This window comes from Ciconia boyciana, chromosome 1 (genome assembly GCF_034638445.1).
Source record: "Ciconia boyciana chromosome 1, ASM3463844v1, whole genome shotgun sequence".
Taxonomy (NCBI): Eukaryota; Metazoa; Chordata; class Aves; order Ciconiiformes; family Ciconiidae; genus Ciconia; species Ciconia boyciana.
The window spans coordinates 216,301,360-216,322,552 of record NC_132934.1 but is presented as its reverse complement, the minus strand read 5'-3'; the positions used below and the strand labels follow the sequence as shown (position 1 = coordinate 216,322,552).

At 45.1% G+C, this 21,193-nt stretch overlaps 1 protein-coding gene across 14 annotated transcripts in view; it reads right to left on the bottom strand.

Moving 5' to 3' along the window:
• The window catches only part of PAK1 (p21 (RAC1) activated kinase 1), a 75,054-nt gene that overhangs the window by 42,789 nt on the left and 11,072 nt on the right, over positions 1-21,193 (bottom strand). For 7 of the 14 annotated variants that reach the window (XM_072850853.1, XM_072850863.1, XM_072850852.1 and 4 more), the window contains one exon: positions 3,272-3,350. The exons of the other annotated variants lie outside the window; for them this stretch is intronic. The gene's annotated coding sequence lies outside the window, so the exon portion shown is untranslated. The remainder of the gene's footprint in view (positions 1-3,271; positions 3,351-21,193) is intronic. 14 annotated transcript variants of the gene reach the window in all.

Here is a 21,193-nt window from a genome sequence, read left to right as displayed (position 1 = left end):
TATGTGAATTTATTTTAAAAAAAAAAAAAGAGAAAATAAATGTCTCAAAAATCATATTTCATTTCTGGATTTGCTCTCACATGCTCTGTGGGGCCCTACTGCATAACAAGCATTTTATCCGTAGGAGACAGCAGCAGCACAAGCCAGCACAGCTGCCAGGGCCAGTTACCTGCATGTGTCACTGAACTGGGGTCCAAAGGAAGATGGCAGAAGGAGAGTATGGCAGAGGGCAGAGGTACAGTATGTAGTACAGTAGAGAGTGTGCCGTATAAACATATGTACATACACATATACATACATATACACACACGGGTGTATGTGTGCGCGCATATAACTTGCGCCACCCAAGTAACTCACCTATTTTGTTTACTCCTGGACAGTGAGTATGCATCATATGACCATTTATAAAACATAATTATCTGCAAGTGATATAAAGTAATAAAAAAAAAGTCTGTAAAAAGTTATAAGGCACAATAGACAGCTCTAAATTCATATAATTTAGTGTTACACATTGCCTAGTTACTTCTGTAAGTATGCATACACCGGATCTCGTTTCTACTAACCGGAATTCCTATTAATTTAAAAAATAAATAAACCAACCCCCCAGAGGCATATAAACAAGGTTGTTGCCCAAATCCATGTGGACCTCACGCATACAGGTTATTCAGCCACTACCACTCACTATATTGAAATGCACTTAGGAATTAAACGAGAAAAGAAAACGAAGACACTTCTTGAGCCCATTTCCTCTTCCAAGACACTTGTGGGAGGCAGGGCCGGGCAGCTCAGAAAAGGTTAACCTCACAATTTCCCTTCAGGCTTGTGCTGAAGAAAGAAGAGATTCAAGGTCTTCCAACTCCAGAAATAGAAATCCTCCTCTGCAGAAGTTTTATTCTACCGGTTCACCACACAGAAGACAGTGGTGGGTCCCCAGCCATCTCCTTCACCACTCCTTATCCTGCTGAGCCCTCAGGTCTGCCAAACTCAAACTCCAAATGCCTCTGGCTTATTGGGAGGTGGAGAAGATGCCAACAGACGTAACTAATACAAGTTCCTGAACCACTTGGAATATCTTCACGTTATTTATTTTTAGCATTTGAGTGTTAGAAGTCCAAGGAACTGGTGGGTAGAAACAGGTTTCACTCATCCTGGTATTTAGTAGTAAGACTAAACTTCAGCTGTGAAGCCCTCTTGCCTCCTCCACTGCCTGCATCCCTCAAATACCAGTGGGAAATCAGGTAGGATGGTTTCAGTGTGTCAATACCATCACGTGATTATGGTGAAGTGGGAAGATTTTCCTTACTGCAGGCCTTCCACAGCCTTAAACTTTGAGAAAGTCTGCCTGAAGAGACAAAAGCTCACTCCCTGCTGCTAGGACAGGGGGTAGACCCAGGGCAGTCTCCATGAATATGTAGAAGTGGTGGGTGAGTGTTTCTTTTCCCACCCCCAAAAGAACAACAGTTAGAACAACTTTTAGACCTTTACATTCAAGGAGAAAATCATTACAAAGCAGCAAGGTCTTAGTTTAACCTGGCAAATTTTTACAGTACACAGTCAGAAAGCCAGAGCAACTTGGCTTCACATGTATGCAGGATAAAGCACGGCCATCCAACACCGAACGGTTCCACAGTCCTGCAGGATCAGGATCACCGCTGTGCTGCAGCTTGGTGGTCAACAAGGGCCAAACCCCATCTCACCTACACACACAAACCCAGTGCAGAATATCGCGGCATGAGGCCACAGGACCATATGGCAAGAGCACATCTGACTCACGCGGCCACGCGAGGATGAAGCTGACGGAAGAGGTAATACTTGGTTTGAACCTTTTCTACACCATTAGTGCTTGCCCTAATTACGATAGCCAACAGCAGTCACTCAGATGGGAGGGCTGAACAAAAGTGACACAGCTGTCAACTGCATTCAAAGAACCAAATCCTTAGGAGTTCATCATTTTGGGGCCAGAACACAATCCATCCAGCAAGATCCACGGGCTTGCAGCTTTTCTAGGACAGAATGCTTCAGAGAGTAAGTACAGCTGACGCAAACGTTAAAAAACTAAGCGTGTTTGCCTGTTTCTCAGGGGGATTTAAACAGCAGGTGAGTGGGGCTGGTCTGTGGGACATGACCCTTTTTTATTTCAGCTATTTAGATGCAAATTGTTCCCCCTCCCTCCCCCTCTCCACACCATCTGTTAGCCCAGAGGTTTAGACTGTGCCTAGGGTGTAGGTTTTGGGGGAGGGGCATACAGATAAAGCATTGAGGAAATTTCAGTTGATGCCCCTATTTCCTCTGGGGCACAGTTTAGGGGAAAAAAAATCACTTTGCAATACTGTTGAATTACAATAGGATTTTTCTCTCATTCTACTGCACTTTCCTACCGACCCCATGGATTTCCTACCCTAGCAAGCATTCCTTGTCCAGCTTTTGGCCAACAAGCAACATTATATAGTGACACAGCAGTGTTAGCATGGGGCATGAGCTGGTATTGCAGGAAGTGTCAGAGACTCAAGGAATTAAAGTCTTAAATAATAATGATGAAGTCCTTCACTACAAGGCGCAGTATTTAATGTTCTTTTAGTGCTAGGGAAGTTACCTCATCTCTGCTGTTCACTGGGGAAAATCAGACAATGTACTTTCAAGAACTGTTGAAAGATTGGATTCATTGAACACTTCACATAGGGCTCTGGATTCTTCATAAAGAAAAGATTATGGGTGATGGCACAGAGTGGGAGGGGTGGCTGACAGACCGGATGGGTGTGCTACCACTCGGAGGGTTATGGACAGGCCGGAGAACTGGGCCAACACCAACCTTGTGAAGTTCAGCAAAGGAAAATGCAAAGCCCTGCTGCTTGGGAGGAATAACCCCAGGCACCAGCACAGACTGGGAGCCAACCAGCAGAAAAGCAGCTGTGCAGAGAAAGACCTGGGAGTCCTGGTGAACATCAAGTTAACCATGAGCCTCCAAAGCACCTTTGCAGCAAGGAAGGCCAACAACATCTGGGCTGCATTAGGAAAGACACTGCCAGCAGGTCAAGAGAGGTAATCCTTCCCCTCTGCTCAGGACTGGTGAGACACTTCTGGAGTGCTGGGTCAAGTGCCTGCCTCCCCAGTACAAGAGAGACCTGGACATACTGGAGAGAGTCCAGCAAAGGTCCACAAAGATGATTAAGGGACTGGAGCATCTGACATACAAGGAGAGGCTGAGAGCGCTGGGACTGTGCAGCCTGCAGAAGGAAAAGCTCAGGGCGATCTTACCAATGGGCATAAATACCTGATGGGGGTGTAAAGAAGATGGAGCCAGACTCTTCTCGGTGGTATCCAGCAACAGGACAAGAAGCAATGGGCGCAAACTGAAATACAGGAAATTCCATTTAAATATAAGGAGGGGAAAAAAAAACAAAACACGAAACAAAACAAAAAAAACAAACCCTCTTTTCTGAGGGGGTGGGACCAAACCACAGAACACGTCGCCCAGAAAAATCATGGAGTTTCCATCCTTGGGGGTGCTCACAAGCCCACTGGACATGCCCCTGAGCAAACTGTTCCAGCTGCCACCACTTTAAGAGAGGGGCTGGACTAGACTATCCCCAGAGGTTCCTGCCAACCTCACCAATTCTGCAATTACAAGCCACAAAAAGCAGTGGGGAGGCTCTAAAGGAGAGACACATGCAACATCAGCCAAACTACTTATCTGAAGCAAGTGTTTTTAGTCAACAGCATCCAAGGCCTCAGTTTAGTGATGAAGACAAAATAAGTGCTAAGTGACAACCTTGAGCAGAAAATCAGTGAAAGAGTTGGGCTCAGTACTACAACACCCTCATTTTCAGTTTTAAGGTGTGGAGTACAGTCCTGGTACTTGGGAGACGCAAGCTCTCATCCCAGTTCTCACACAGACCTCATTTGTGATCTTGGAGGCACAAGAGAGGGGAAAAAAATGTGCAAGTACTTCTTGTTTGCTCTGCCCTCCTCCAATCAGTCAATCACCTGAAAGGCATTTCAGGTAGCTGCAGAACACACAGCATGAAAAAATCCCTTCCAGGTACTTCTGCAACTTCAGGTACCATAAGAAACACATTCTCAGTTAAAAAAAGAAGAGAGAACTGTGTATGCAATCCTGATGGGAAACTCAATGGCAGAGGGTAAAGGGGGGCACAGAGGGATGGGAAAACCCTTCCTCCCCCTTGGAGTCCAGATGATCGGACAGAAGAGCCCTCCCTAGCTTGAAGCATGAATAGGCAGAGACCACCTAAGGGGAAGTGGGGAAGGAAGAAAATACAGCGTAGGCTTCAGAGCCTCAGCTGCAGTTGATCAAGTTCTCAGGCTGTCTTCGCACAACATTCAAGGCTGACATCAAGACGGGTTCAGGCAGACTTCAATGATGATGATCCACTGAGGTGGAGGAAAGGAGCTCTAACATTGGCTGGGAAGAATTCCTGCCAGACAAGGTTTGCACAGCAACGTTTTTTAAAAGGGTTTGGGCCTTTTTCTTTTTTTACTGTTGGGATATTCTTTTGGTTTTTTGAGCACTGCCAACACAAACACATTTTCTTCCACAGACAGAAGAGGCCAGAAAAACATATGATCTCAACTACTTGGTGACAGTAAGGACCTTCAGGTACCTACTTCCAAACTATTAACCTCTAAAATAGATGCAATTCAGTATCTCTGGAGAGCAATATTCTGACAAAAGTTGCAGTCATTTCATAGAAACATTTTCCTAAAAAAAAAAAAAATAAAACCCAAATCAATTATCTGAACAATGTTTCAATAAATCTGTGCTGATATTTTGAAAAAAATTAAAGTTTTCATTTTAAAATAAAACTGGTTATATTTTCTCCATTTATGAAAAGTAGAGTTTTCAGAACATCAGCGTTTCACCTACAGATTGAGAGTCTTCTTTATGCACTGCTTTAAATCACCAGCTAATTTCTGTTTCCAGATCTCTGGCAGTTCACCAGCATTACTGAGAATCTAAAGAACAGTTACTGGAAATGTTTTTATTTAACCAACTTCTTGTTCACAAATCCAAGCACATGTATGAGTTTTTAAGGGCTGCAATCCTGCAGTTTGATTTGTAATACAAGATACAGGCACCAATTCTCAGTCTCCTTGACTTCAAAAAGACAGAAGGGTCATCTGTGATAGCTAAGGGGTACTTGGCCTTAATGCCAGCAAGCCACCCACTGAAAACAGTGGGAGTTTGGCCCGAATTAGGATTTCAGGATTTGTCCCATATCATCCTATAACGCTTCCCACACAGGACTACCTGACAGCTTCTGAAAATTGGTGAAATGTGAAGGACTTGCAGACAACATCCATGATGAGGTTTCCAAGGGTGTATTTTGTAACAACTGAATCCAACCAATACGTGGCTGCATATGCACATATTATTGCAATTCCACGTTAACGGGGTTTTTAGCGTGCTGATTTTAAAAGTACGGTGACTGAAAACACATCTCCAAAAGCTACTCAATGCCAAACAAACCAGACTTTTAAAAGCAAAAAAACCCACAAAGCAGTTTCATCCAGGACATCACTGAACTTGTGCAATAATCCCCCACATTTGGTTCCCTGCTGTTATCAGTGATTAGATAAGTAACACCAACAACAGGCAGATGCTTTTCTAGAACCTCCTTCCAGCACCACCTCCCCAATTGTCATCTTCTCCCACAGATACCTCCAGAACAGCCCTAGAATAACTAGTGCCACCCCCAGCGTGACCTGGGACAAGGTGGATGGGTTTAGAGCCAGGAAGCATCAAGGTCCAAGAGCCAATTGCGGCCCACATGGTGCCTTTGTGCCCAGATCTAACAGCATGGATGCTCAGGAAACCAGTCTGCTACTGGTTGATGGTCTTTCACATCCCTGTTCCACGCTCTTATCTGGTCAATATTTGCCTAGTTAACTATATGCCCGAGTTGAACGTTTCCCCAGAGGGAAATGTGGCTATCAGCCCTGTTCAACCCAATCTGACCTTTATCCTGTGGCGAGCCAAGCAACAGCCAGTTCATGTATTCCACGAGCCAACAGCTTTGTATAGTATCGCTGCTCTGAACGGGGGGCCTGGATCCTGCCCAAACTGAACTCACCGATTTCACTGACAACAGCACAGGGTCTGCAGCATCTAATTCTTAAACGGATCATTTATTTGGATCCCTGGAGGCAGCAGGAGCTTGCACATGACAGGATAAACACCTACAGTGCAAGTCAGATCGTATCGCCTGTAAATAATCAATGCAGCAACTGGGACGCAGTATGTAAGGGTTTGGTACAGCCTCTTTAGCTGTCACAGCAGCTCCTTGACAACAACCAGCAGAAAAAAACCCAAACAAAACAAAAAAAGTTAAGAGATAGCCAAGGGACAGTGGGTCTTTCAGGGACTGAAAAATTACTCATTTTGGAGCAAGAGTCAAACTAAGCACACACACTGCTGAAGAGACAAGACAGGTTCCAATTTAAAAGCAGCACTTAGTTATCAAATGACAAGAAGAATTCCACAGATTAGTTGGTATGCTTGCATTTTACCCTGAAACTAGTCATTCTTTAAGATTATCTAAATGCAGGAGAAGGAAAGAAGCCTGACGAGAGGGGGGGGGGGGGGGGGGAGAGAGAGGAGGGGGAAAGGAGAGAGAGCAAAAAAAATCCCATAGTTGTCATGTTTATGACTTACATTCTCTAGACAGGAAATCTTTGGAACAAGCAAAAGCCTGCCTGCCCTCCAGTTCACAAACCCTTCATATCATAATTGCATTTTTAAAATATTGCCTTCTTGAATGATGCAAATTAAAAGGCATAAGTAATTCTCTGACATACTACTGAAAACCACATACCAACACGAAATAGCAATTTATTGCATGCAAGTCCATTAAACTATTACTTACAGCGTAATAAACAGCAGCCACACAGATATCACTGTCACTGCTGAGTAGAAAACCTAGGAAATTCCTTGTCCCTGGCCCCTGGAGTTTGAGTGAGAGAAGTTGAACTGCTCCTGCTTGGAGCAGGGTTTTGTCCTCCAGAAAGACTGCAGTATCTCAGCTAACACAGCAATTGTCCCGTAATTATCTTGCATGCTTTATAGTCAATAACACAAAAGGGACCCTTAACTTCAAAAGTAATTTTTAAGGCAAAAGCAGTGGAAAGCTTTTCAAACGATGACTGTGAAAGGACAAAGACAGGAGATTGTGTATTTATATTGGTCAGTAAGGCACTCATCTTGACAACTGTGACTGAGGATGGTCATGGGAGACCCAGATTCATAGGACACACTGAAAGCAGTTTTATTTTCACAGAGGGAATGCAGTTGTTGACCACTCAGAAAGAGTCCCAAATGAGAAGGCAGGCTGGCAAGCCAGAACAAGACACCCAGCTGGCTCCACAGCCTAGACAAAAGCTTGGTTCTCTGAAGCTTTTTATTTTCCCTTCCTCTTCCAGAGTTAAAATTGGGATGGTATCAGCTCTTCTTTCCCAAATGGAAAGCCTTCTGAGAGCAAACCAGATTTTGAAGCTTTCTAACAAGTATGCAGACCACGCTGTCAGAGCTTGCTGCTTAACATGTACATGTGAGTGTTCAGAGGCATTCACAGGGTAGTCTTGGGATCAGAGCAGAGCTACAGTTGGATGTTCCCCAGGGGTATTGTAGGAGAACAGAATCAAATTGCCACACAAACATAATTGCCAAGTTTCAGTCTAATGTTACAGCAATTTGCTTGACATGTTTTATTTCAGAGGACAGATTGGTGGAGTAATATTTTGTTGTTATTAATGTGTCCAAGTCCCTTAACACAGCGTTCATATCTTTGGTAAGGGACAGGATTGCTTCTTCCAGTTCTGCTTTTGATAATAGAAAGCATTATAAATTCTTCACGCAGTCTGGAAAAAAGATGCGGACAGACTCAGTTTAAAGCAGTTCTTAGTGAGAAGCAGAGGATGTTCAGTCCTCTTTCTCTTCCAGGAGTCCATTCAGAAAACCAGCCTGCAAGAAATTTGCAAAGTATCTAGTCGCTGCATTACCTGACGCTTTCAATTCTTGCAACCCACACAGAACCAAAGCATCTGGGAAACAGGATTTCGCTGCCTCCAACCCCACAGTATTTGAGAGAGGTCAAATTCTGACCCCTTTTGAAAAGACTGCCCAGAAAACCTGTGCATGATTAGCATGTTTATATGCTCCCATCACCAAATCACTGTCTGCCCAGCTCTTGCCCGGTGCAACACTGTTTCCAAGCCTTGCAGGCATCTTGCAGCATCACAGAGAATACACTCAGACAATCTGAGTGCATCAATATGCATTTGGACCCTCTGTTAAACCCACAAGGCATCCACTGGCAGAGGATCCATAAAGCGGGGAGTCAGTGTTAAGCAGCAAGTATGGTTTCCTCTTCACCATTTCTTTTAAAAGATATTTTGGTCCCAATTCCCACAGAATTGGAATGTCAAAGAGGACTTTTTGGTCACAGCACCACATGAGATTTCAGGTTTCAGAGTAAAGCTGAGCTATCAAAAAATCAAGTCGCTTATCCATCTAGTTTCCATTAGAGAGCGGGGAACTCAGTCAGGCTCATCAAGCAGGAGGAAAGCGCCTTCTCCAGCAGACAAGGCTTCCTGAATGTAGAGTTAGAACCTGCCACTACTGGACAGACATGACTGGGGGAATCAACCCTACTCTTGATTTGTTCAAGGTGTTCATTTAAATCAAAGCAACCACCTCTAGGAACAAAGACTGAAAGAATATTTTTGCTTATAGTGTAAGAATCTGTTTTAGTAGAATTAATATTTGGTTTGTTAGACTCTGCACTAGCATCTGAACTGTGCCTCTTCAAGACTTCAGAGCAAATTGGTAAAGTTTTAATCCAGAAAGCAAAAAGATAAAAGAGATCTATTTAAAGAGATTACAGACCCCTAAACCAATTACAAGAGCTACGTCATTCTGTAACATTGTCCATAAGAATCGAGCTCAACCTTCAGAAGCCTGTCATCTGAATTATTATTTTTTAAAACACAAAAGGGCTGTATCCCAACACTGAGCTTCAAACCTAAGAGCATTTCTTTCTGAAGATGATTGACCATAGCAAAAATCAAGCTGAGGAGTGTGAAAAGTAGCTTCAGATCCATTTAACAGGCGTAGGATTTCAAGCACCAGCTTGGTAACGAAGTTGAGCATCCAGAGACACAGGAGGCACCAACTACAAGTCAGAGGAGGGACAAGTCCCAGTCTAAAGTCACATGGAGGCATCAAAAATCCATTTTTTGCTGTCTCTTTTCTTGAGTCACCAGAAGAAATACATTATTTCTGCTCTATTGCATTTTGCATGGGATTCCTTTTTAAGTACAAATTCCCCCTTTCCCCTTTACTTTTTGGCACGATCTTCATGCAGGAAGATACATTCTAAAGAGAGCCCGAGTCTGTAAGAACTGCACCTTCCTACTCCACAAGTGAGACAAAGTGCTCCAAAGTCACACTCTGTGTAGTGACAGAAATAAAGATCTTACCAATTTCCTCAGAGCCCTGCAGAGTCTATGACAACTGTGTAGCGATCAAGTCACAACCACCACTGACCCCATCAGCCTCATGGACTCAGAGTGGTTTCTGAAGAGCAGGCCACACTTCTGCGGGTAACCTCCTAGCCTTAAGCAAGAACAATGTTGGCTGGAGCTGTGACAATGCAACAGCAACAGGCTAACAATAGCATCACTTGAGCAGAATCTGTCCCACAGGACAGCAGCTACTGCTTACGGATCCCAAGAGAACTCCACTAGAGATATTAGAGGAAATATTTTTGTAGAAATCCACTCGCACACACAAAGGTGGAAACGGCACAAAGCTCTCAAACACTACTTTGTTTGTTCTTGTACTAGTTACAGAAAATCCACAGCAGCACAGACTTCAGCATAAACCTTAGTCACTCATGTACATACCCTGGGCTCCAGGCAGCTTGACATGCCTGCCCATGCTCCAAATACACCTTGGATGGCAGTGCAGACTGAGCTACCAAGACAAGCACAGAGCCAGGTGACAGAGATTTCAACGTGATAGCGCTGTTTCAACAGAAGCTCGAGCACAGCCCCAGTTTCCTCTAAAAATGAAAGGCTTCAGTAAGACAATTCATGTGATTAAAGTTACACACAGCCTTAAGTCACTTGCTGGGTCATGATCCTGGTGATTCTAAGAATCTGTATGCAGGCTGCTCACCCAGAAATTAACCTACTGCCTTGGAAAGTGTTGCTTAATTTAGAAGAGTGATTACTTACAGCACCTGCTGCTAGCCTCACAGCCTTTGATATGCCAGCTTCTCCAAAATTAATGCTAAGTCTTCTAAAATTATTTACATAAGTAATTAAGGAAAGAACTAAAAAAAGAGACTGCTAAATGTATAACATAACAATCAGCCGGGTTATCAGCAGCAACTGAAACTATGACTTCCAAAGCAAATAGCATGAGTCAAGGCAGTCTGAGCTGAAATTGCACAGTTGGTCCTTGCGGCAGACTCGCATCCTCAGCCAGGCATAACAGAAAACGGATTGCACAGGCTACACACACCAGACTGTCTATGTGCATGACACCACCACCTCAGGAGAAGCTCCACACAGCAGGAGAACCTTTGCAAAATGTGCCTCCACATTACCTGTAGGCTTTCAATCTAAGGCCAAACTCCCAGTAGCCTTGTGATGCAAGTGTAGTGCCTCTTGCAGGAATTGAGTCAGCAGGCAAAGGAGGGAGGAAGAGAAGGGATGAAAGGAGGACTGAGGAACAGGCTCAGTTCTCAAGGCCTTAGTCCTTCTCCAGAAGTTTCTGTTCATACCTACATATGGGGACTCAAAATAAGTCCATGAGCCCTGATGGGATGCACCCACGAGTGCTGAGGGAGCTGGCAGATGTGATTGCGAGGCCAGTCTCGATCATTTTTGATCAATCATGGTGACTGGGAGAAGCGCCCATAGACTGGAGGAAAGCATATGTCACTCCTAATCTTCAAGGAGGAGGACCCAGGGAACTACAGGCTGGTCAGCCTCACCTCGATCGCTGGGAAGGTGAAGGAGCAGCTAATTCTGGAAACCATTTCCAGGCACATTAAGGACAAGAAAATCATCAGTAGCAGTCAGTGTGGCTTCACCAAGGGGAAGCCATGCCTGACCAACTTGATAAACTCCTACAATGAAGTGACTGGCCTGGTAGACTTGGGGAGAGCAGTGGATATTGTCTACCTGGACTTCAGGAAGGCCTTTGACACTGTCTCCCATAAGATCCTCATAGATAGGCTGTTGATGTACAGGCTGGATAAGCAGACAGCAAGGTGGACTGAAAACTGGCTGAATGGCGAGGCCCAGAGGGTGGTGATGAGTGGCACAAAGTCTAGTTGGAGGCTGGTAACTAGCAGTGTACCCCAAGGGTCTAGTTTGGTTTAACATCTTCATCAATGATCTGGGTGATGGGGCAGAGCGTACCCTCAGCCAGTTTGCTGATGACACCAAGCTGGGAGGAGTGGTTGATATGCCATAGGGTCGTGCTGCCATCCAGATGGACCTCGACAGGCTGGAGAAATGGGCCAGCAGGAACCTCATGAAGGTCAACAAGGAGAAGTGCAAAGTTCCAGGGCAGGAACAACCCCAAGCACCAACAAATGCTGGTGGCCACCCAGATGGAAAGCATCTTGGCAGAAAAGGACCTGAGGGTCCTGGTGGACACCAGGTTGAACATGAGCCAGCAATGGGACCTTGCAGCCAAGAAGGCAAATGGTATCCTGGGCTGCATTAGACAAAGTATTGCCAGCAGGTTGAGGGAGGTGATCCTTCCCCTCTACTCAGCACTGGTGAGGCCACACATGGAGTGCTGGGTCCAGTGCTGGGCTCCCCAGTACAAGAGAGACATGAACATACTGGAGACAGTCCAGCAAAGGGCCACAAAGATGCTGAAGGGACTGGAGCATCTCTCCTATGATGAAGGGTTGACAGAGCTGGCACTGTTCAGCCTAGAGAAGAGAAGGCTCAGGGGGATCTCATCAATGTGTATAAATACCTGAAGGGAGGGTGCAGAGTGGATGGAGCCAGGGTCTTTTCAGTAGTGCCCAGTGCCAGGACCAGAGGCAACAGGCACAAACTGAAACACAGGAGGGTCCCTTTGAACATTGGGAAACACTTTTTTAATGTGAGGGTGACCAAGCACTGGCACAGGTTGCCCAGGGAGGTTGTGGAGTCTCCATCCTTGGAGATATTCAAAAGCCGTCTGGACAAGGCCCTGGGCAACTGGCTCTGGGTAGCCCTGCTTGAGCACAGGAGTGCTGGACCAGATGACCTCCAGACGGCCCTTCCAACCTCAACCAGTCTGTGATTCTGTGAAGACACATACCTAAAGGCATCAAGAAGAGCCCTTCCAATGGTTTCAAGATGCAGTGCAAGCCTTTACTTTGTTTCTAACTACCAAATGCATGTTTTTATTCTGTTTGAAAAACAATGATATTTCTGTAATAGTAACTGAGATGTTGGATGAGTGCTTCCAGGGGAAGGAAGAGTTCAGAATTAAACATGTAACGCTTTACCACACAGGTCTGTCTCAGAGAAGAGTCGGTCCATTTGCTCATGTGTACAGAAGTTGGAAGCAATTCAAATTTGGGGGCTTATTTCTGTTCCTAATCAAGACAGAGGTTATTTGCAAAAATTCAGCTGGGATCTTAAAACCTCCTTCATGCATTCAGAAGGACTTTTTCAGCAGCTTGAAAACATCTAACAGACTATGCCTGCTTCCTCCCCTGACCCATATATATCAAGCTATAAAAGCTGCAAGAGGCCTATACAAAAAGTTTTGCCTTTTAGGAGGTGGAACAAAGAATATAACATTCCTGTCTGAGTGCAACAAAACCAGTTTGAACAAGGTTTCAAAAGGTCGCAGTCATTACAGCCTCCCAGAACTAGAGGCACCCAGTTGCAATTCAAGCCCATCTCTTTCAAGCCCAAAAGCTTGGCTAAGTTTGCAGGTCTTTTGGGGACACTAAGCAAAGTACCAGAGTGCCTCAGCTCCAGACACTGGCTGTCTCTGAAGCCAAAGAAAACAAAGTAAAACTCAAAGTACTGAGGTTTAGGAGATCTGTGTGGGCAAAATCTCACTTCACCCATCACTTTACAGCTGTGCAGCAGTCCAGAAAGCATCACACTTCATATTATTCTGTAGGATGTTCTTATTTCTTTGCTTATGGCTTACGCATTCAAGCATCTCCTAATCTGTACAGCTTTCAAAAAGAACCAACTATCTGCTGTTTCACTGCACAATGTATTAACAAATGTTTGGAATAAAGAAATACCCTGAAATAGTTTTGGAAGAGAAAATGAACAAGAGTTTCTGCAGAAAAGGATAATACTCCTACACCCCTGCCACCCCTTTGGCCAACTCCTTCTTGCCTACACTAGAGGCTCATAAAATTTCAGGATCCTTTTCTAAATTTTAAGCAACACACAGAAAATCATCCCTCCATTAAACACTACTCGGTGACAAAATGTTACTAATGTGGGTGAAGGAACAACTTCTGCCGGGTAACGCAGAATACCTGGAAGTGTACAATAGTTCCACTACCCACGTATAAAATGAGGACATAATTTAAGTGAGTTGGGAAAGGTCACACAAGTTTACAGCAGAGGAGAAACACCATGCGGGTTTCCAGATTCCTGTCCTGCTCTGGTTCTGGGTTTTCTGTTTCCACCCTCCAATCCCCTGCTAATTTTGCAAGCGACTCCAGAGCAAGGCACAGATCGGGGATCTGCTGGCTGGGGCAGGCTGCCAGGCAGAAGCTGCTGGAGCTGGTACCACACTCGGAATTGAAACAGCGTAGAGAGCAGAGCAGGAGCTGGCAGTGCTCTGCCATCCTTACCTGTCTTCTCTGCGACTTCCCTCATCAGGGACATTGGTACTGCTCACTATCTTTTTCCTTTCCTCCTGAATGAACCTCACAGGTTTGTTCCTGGTTCAAACTATCAAGTGATTACAACACTTTACCCTACTCCCTATAGGGCACAAGTGGCATGAAGCAGAGATCTGGATCACTGCTCCTGGCACAGCTCATGGTGTTCTTGTTCTGACCACCGATACCAGGGATGGGATTCTCATTTCAGGCCTCTCTCTCTGGAAAACCATTTCATCATCAGGAACTTCTCTACAGTTTCTGCACTCTGAGGTTCTTAAAGCCCTCAGCACATCTTCTCAGATTTACGTGACTGACACTGACCTTGTTCTTTGTTCCCCACTTCTCCCATCTGACACCAGGCTGAACCTCTGTTGACCTCCACTAGAAGCACATGCTCCAACCTACCAACTCACCCCACAGCAAAGCATATCCAAGCTGTGACCCAGCCATCAGATTCCTTTCTGTCTAAAGTGAGCTCATTTACATTGCTCTGCTGAACAGCTGAAAAACATCTATCTATTCCAACGGCTTTGCCCCACCTCCTTGCTGATTTGCTCCTCCAAAATGTTTCTTCCTTTCATAGGAGACTGATGGCAGAGGCCCATCAGCTGTGTACAACTGTAAAGCCCCAGCATCACCAGTTACTTCCCATCAATTTTAAGTCCTAAACACTTTTAGGATTGATGGCATGAACTGCCACTTCAGTAAAACGAGAAGAGTTGAGTAATAAAACCTTCCTTTGATTCATGCAAGATGACTACGTATTTTGGACAAGAGAACACCAAATTTCTAGATGCTCTCTAGAGACAGCTCCCAGGGCAGAGAACAGAGGTATAACAAAAGCAACAGGGACCTCTCTCAATGGCATCAGTGTTCTCACTAGGATTAACACAGCAAAAAGGAAAGGTATCTGCCCTTTATATCACTGGATGCAATAAACACATGTGCCAAATCTCTCCAGGGTTTTTACTTCAGAAAAAATAACTGCCAGCCACCACCAGGTTCAGCAGGACACTACGAGGTCGCAACTGTGCTGTCTATCAACAGTTTAGCTTCTTCAACACCAGACTGAGATTTTGATAACAGGGTAGTAAAACTACCTCCAGTACATGAGACTTTCTGCAAGGGATGCGCACTTCAGCCACTGTAAACAAGCAGCAGATGCTAACGACATGCCAGGTTTGACTCATAAAATTCATTAGCATCTTTACAGAGTTTGTGGTTTGTTTTTCATATTTCTCTTTGTGCATAGTGAAAGAGATCTTCTTTTATTTACATGCCCTGCTTCCAGTACTGCAACAATTGAGTTTTAACACCTTTATCACGTCTTTCTTCTTAAGAGAAAAAAACTAAACAAACAAAAGACCATGCACACACCCTGGATTTTCCCTCCTTAATGGTACAGAAGCATCTTACTCATCTGCTCCCTGTCCCTTTCAGGCTCTACAACTGAAATAAATAAAATTTTAATTGACAGCATTTAAAAAACAAAACCAAGAAATACACAATCACCTCCAAAAGGTTCGTTTGTGACTTCCAGTGCAATTTGTTTTCATTCTCAAAGGCTCAGAGAACCACCTTGATCAAATCCCACTAGCATCATTATTAAATCCAAAGCAACCCTGGCGCTGCTGGGGACTACGCTTTGATCGCAACAGGCACTCTTGTTCCAAGGAGATGGGTGAACCGAGTGTTGCAATATAATACCCTGGCACCGGGCATAGTGGCAGGAGTCATCTGAGCTAGCATCAAGCCATGGCTGAAAGGGCTTGGAAGCAGATTCACATCCCATTTGGCTATTCCCACTATGGGGACAACAACTTCAGGCAGAGCTACAACCGCCACCCCTCTACCTGCCCAGAACCACAAATTAGTGGCCCAAAATAAAGTTATGAGGAGGCAGTCCTTTTGCATCGGTTCAATCCCTCTGGCTGTCAGCCAGCCCAGAGCAAGTCCCACAGGCAGAGAGAACCTAAGAGAGATCGGAATCAGGCCTCCCGTCGGTGAGGCAACTGACTTCGCTGGCCTCTTCATCAGTCCCTCAGGGCTGTTTTCACTCTCTCATGAGAATCTGGGATATAGTTATGTAAAACAGATTCCTCACCCTTAATTAAAATAAAGTTCACATGCACACCCTGCTGAAGGCAGCATTTAAAAAAAAAACAAAACCAACTTCTGTGAGGGATAAGTCACTTATAATTAAAAAAAAAAAAAGCTCAGCGTGCACACAAGGGAGTGTCGAACACTTGCCAGCCACCTGGATAATCACTTCCTATGAAAAGCTGCAGAAGAGAGCCCTGGGGAAAGGAAGGGTCATGCAGACTCTCTTGGAAAGGCAATGCAGATGGGATTTGCCCCGCATGGGTGAGAGCTGCAAAGCCTGTCCCCAAATTCTAGCTATTCTGAGGCCACAAGCACCAATTCTTCTCCACTGCACTAGTATCCTCTTTCATCTATTTTAAAATCAAAGCCCGTCTTGTTTTATCAGAAGTTCCCTGGCTGTAATAGCATGGGAGCTGATGAATGTTTCATCTTCAGCTTTACCTGCTGACTTTACCATTTAAACCTCACCCATGTTCCTCCCCTCCTTCCCAAAAGGAAGAGTCCCAGCCATTTTAGCTTCTCCTTGGAAGGCAGCCCATCTCTTGACCCTTTTAGCTGCCTTTCTGCAATGCCAGTGTGTCCTTCTGGAGACGCAGAGACCAGAACTGCACTTCACACACAAGATGCGGGTGCATCAAGCATTTATACCGAAACAAAATGATACCCTTCTTCCCTTTCCTGATGAGGATGGTGGCTTTTTTGGTTGCTGCTTATGTTTCCCTCTCCATCCTGAAAAGTGAAATCATCCCCACTTTATTACTTCTTATTATTCATGCGGCTTTCAAACTATAAAATAACCTTTCCTCCAAACTTGTAGGAGCTTAAGATCTTGACAGAAGTTTTTTGAAAATCCAAATATATTGCATCCACTTTAACTCTTTCTTACCAACACTCCACAGAACTTCACGGGGTAGGGCAGCAGGATTTTCAGAAGCCACACTAACTCTTTCGCAACAGTTAACATTTATCTATGTATTCAGAGATCCTTATTACAAACCTTGCCATTCCTGGTAGCGTGACTCTCTGGTGTGCTGTTCCCAGGATCCCCTCTAGAGCCCTTTTTATAGATGGGAATTACATTGGCAATTCCCCAGTCCTCTGGCACAGCGGCTGTCTCTAGTGATAAATTACACAGCTTGGCCAGCAGTTCTGCCGTTTCACATGCAAGTTCCTCAGGACTCTTGGTTGAACGCCATCCAGCCCCGGTGACTTATTAACATCTAACCTATCTATTTGGTCTAATTTTTCCTTTTGTATTTATCTCAAATTAGTTTCTCTGATCTATTGGCTACAAAAAGCGCACTTGGTGTGGGAATGTCCCCGATACCTTCAGCAGTTAAGACTTGGTGTTCTCTGCTACAGCTTTATCAACTCCAAATAAACTTTTTACACCTTTGTCATCAAGCACTCCCCAAGATAGCCTAATCCTAATGGATTACATCCTAATATATATAACATTTATGTCCTAAAGGATATAAAAAGCAAAGTCCTAACATCTCAGAAGAACAGTCCCAAGACAGGCTGTTTTGCCTACCTGCTGTCCCTGCTCTCCCCCTCATACCACCCTGTGCCCTGGCACGGCTGTCACCCTGCCTTTCCTTCCTGGTTTCAGACACCACAGAGAGACCAGCGAGATTAAACTGTGTCACCATGGTAGCCAGCTCTGCTTTAACACAGGGTGGAGATCCAAGCACTAACAATGCAAGTTTGGGACAGGAGCTATCAGAGCCTAAAGTGGGGTTCCTGTCTGGGCTCCTCTTGATTGGGAAGGCTGGCACAAATGGAAGGAAACTTTTGTGCAATGAGGTGACATCAACAGATGCCAGGCAACCCAAAGTGCAAACGACTGCAGATTTATACATCTTACCCTGACTGAAGTACTAAAGCAGGCACTTTCCTTGCTGCCCACAAAGTGTTTCTGCTCCTCACCAGCACGCCCCTGTAACACTCACAGCTTCAGTGAAAATGCTCCTTTCAGATGAGGCTGTGTGCGAAGCTACCTGCCTGCACAGGCACTTGCAGAGCAGAGACCAAAACAGTTTCCTTCTTCCACACCCTTCACATCTTGGCATTTGTACCCTTCAGAAGCCCATAAACAGTCCTGCCCTCCTCCTCATTTTATAAGACTACACAAGTATACAGCTCTTTTATCTTCCTTTTGCGTCAATCCCTCCAGCCCCAAAGTCATTTCTGTTGCTTTCCTTCAATTTCCTCCTATTTATCTGCTAGAAAGTAACAAGGATCAAAGGCGGCAATTACTTCAGAAAAGAAATCCCCCCACCCCTCAAACTGATTAGCAACATCAGACCAAATTTTCAGAAAGATATTTAAGAGTTTTTAAAAATACTTTACCAGCTTAGCTGCCAAATCCCAACAGTTTCCGAGGGAATCAAGCGCCCACGCGCTTTCTGGATTCCCACTAGATGCCTACCCACATCTTTTAGTATGTAACCACATGAAACACTCTACTTTTGTTCTCAAGGTTAGGCTCTCTAGGTGCTGCTAAGACAGTCCCTGAATGTTCCCACTGAAACCCATAGGCTACTGAGAGAGTTATGTCCCCAGGTTACAACAAAACAAAACAAAACAAAAAAAGGAAAAAAACCCACAACTTTTTTTTGTTCCTTCATGCCCAGCAGATCTTACGGAATACCTGCTGCACCGTTCCTGACAACATGGAAGTTTCTCATCTTGTTTTCATCTTGGCTATGAATTCTGACGCACAAATGTTGCCAAAGTCTTTCTGTAGATATTTCAGGATATTCAGAGATAAAGCGACATTATGCTATACCAGAAACGTGTTTTCCTGTTCCTCCCTGTGCCTGCTGCTTCTGTGTTTGCCCTTTACACCTTCATGACAGGAGAAAGCATACTACTTCTCCAGCACAGTTGTGTTTTATACTCACTACGAGCCTTTACAGGCAGTATGTAGGTGGAAGGCGACAAGGAATCTCACCAGCTTCACAAACAAGCCAGGAGCATTTGTACAAGAGATGACTCCTGAACTGTAGTACTTAGAGCTGAAGGACTGCAAGGTGGAAGGAGCACAACAAAACAGTAGGATTATTTAATAATGTTAGTGTGACTGGAAGCAGCATTAGCAACCTAATTCTGTCCTGGATTAAAACTGTAGTTCCAGCTGGACACCAGCAAGAATCACAGAATCGTATAGGTTGGAAAAGACCTTTAAGATCATCGAGTCCAACCGTAAACCTAACACTACCAAGACCACCACTACACCGTGTCCCTAAGCACCTCATCCAAACGCGTTCTAAATACCTCCAGGGATGGCGACTCAACCACTTCCTTGGGCAGCCTCTTCCAATGCTTGATAGCCCTTTCAGTGAAGTAAAATTCCCTAATATCCAGTCTAAACCTCCCCTGGCACATCTTGAGGCCATTTCCTCTCGTCCTATCACTTGTTACTTAGGAAAAGAGACTGACCCCCACCTCTCCACACCCTCCTTTCAGGTAGTTGTAGAGAGCGATAAGGTCTCCCCTCAGCCCCCTTTTCTCCAGGCTAAACAACCCCAGTTCCCTCAGCCGCTCCCCATCAGCCTTGTGCTCCAGACCCTTCCCCAGCTTCATTGCCCTTCTCTGGACACGCTCCAGCCCCTCAATGTCTCTCTTGTAGTGAGGGGCCCAAAACTGAACACAGCATTCGAGGTGCGGCCTCACTAGTGCTGAGTACAGGGGCACGATCACTTCCCTAGTCCTGCTGGCCACACTATTTCTGATACAAGAAGTTTGGGCCCAGCTTATAACCTGCTACGGAAAACATCCTTTCAATTCGGAATCATCTTTTCAAGATTACAGGAAGATATATAACACAAGATGCAAGACATTATGCAGGTAGGTGACGGGAAAATCCCAGAAGTGCTCTGCTACACTAACAAATGAAGCCACTAGGCAAAGCATGGAAGTCCCTACAGCACGGCAGGGATTACAAGCATTACGCTTCCACGCCGAATCAAAGGAGGATCGAGAACAACACAACAACAGGAGTGGGGAGAAATGCATGATCCAGTTGTGATTTTCTCTCAGGCTCTTTCTCCCAAATACATTTATTAAAGACAGAGAACCAGTTAGAGAGGAGTCAAAATCCATTTTGTACCAATGACTTTCAGATACGGAGCATAAGCAGGTCCAGCAGGAGCTGACTGGGCAGGTGCTAGAGGTTCAGAGAGGAGCTTGGGCACAGAGGAAGTAAGAACAAAATAACCAAAATAAAAAACTGTATACAGCAGGTACCACAATGACAGATCTTTCAAGAGTAAAAAGGCACTTACTTGTGAGCTAATTCTAAGAAGCCAGCAGATCTAGCCATGTGTCTTACAGTCCTTATATCCAGGTTTCAAATCTACAGAGAGATGATTGAGTGCACCCTCAGTAAATTTGCAGACAACACCAAATTGGGTGGGAATGTCAATCTGCTGGAGGGTAGGAAGGCTCTACAGAGGGACCTGGACAGGCTGGATCGATGGGCCGAGGCCAATTGTATGAGGTTCAACAAGGCCAAGTGTTGGGTCCTGCACTTGGAACACAACAACCCCATGCAATGCTACAGGCTTGGGGAAGAGTGGCTGGAAAGTTGCCCAGCAGAGAAGGACCTGGGGGTGTTGGTGGACAGACAGCTGAATGTGAGCCAGCAGTGTGCCCAGGTGGCCAAGAAGGCCAATGGCATCCTGGCTTGTATCAGGAATAGTGTGGCCAGCAGGACTAGGGAAGTGATCGTCCCCCTGTACTTGGCACTGGTGAGGCCGCACCTCAAATACTGTGTTCAGTTTTGGGCCCCTCACTACAAGACATACATTGAGGTGCTGGAGTGTGTCCAGAGAAGGGCAACGAAGCTGGGGAAGGGTCTGGAGCACAAGGCTGATGAGGAGCGGCTGAGGGAACTGGGGTTGTTTAGCCTGGAGAAAAGGAGGCTGAGGGGAGACCTTATTGCTCTCTACAGCTCCCTGAAAGGAGGTTGTAGTGAGGTGGGTGTCAGTCTCTTCTCCCAAGTAACAAGCCATAAGACAAGAGGAAATGGCCTCAAGATGTGCCAGGGGAGATTTAGATTGGATATTAGGAAAAATTTCTTTAGTGAAAGGGTTGTCAAGCATTGGAAGAGGCTGCCCAAGGAAGTGGTTGAGTCACCATCCCTGGAGGTATTTAAAAGATGTGTAGATGTGGCACTTAGGGACATGATTGAG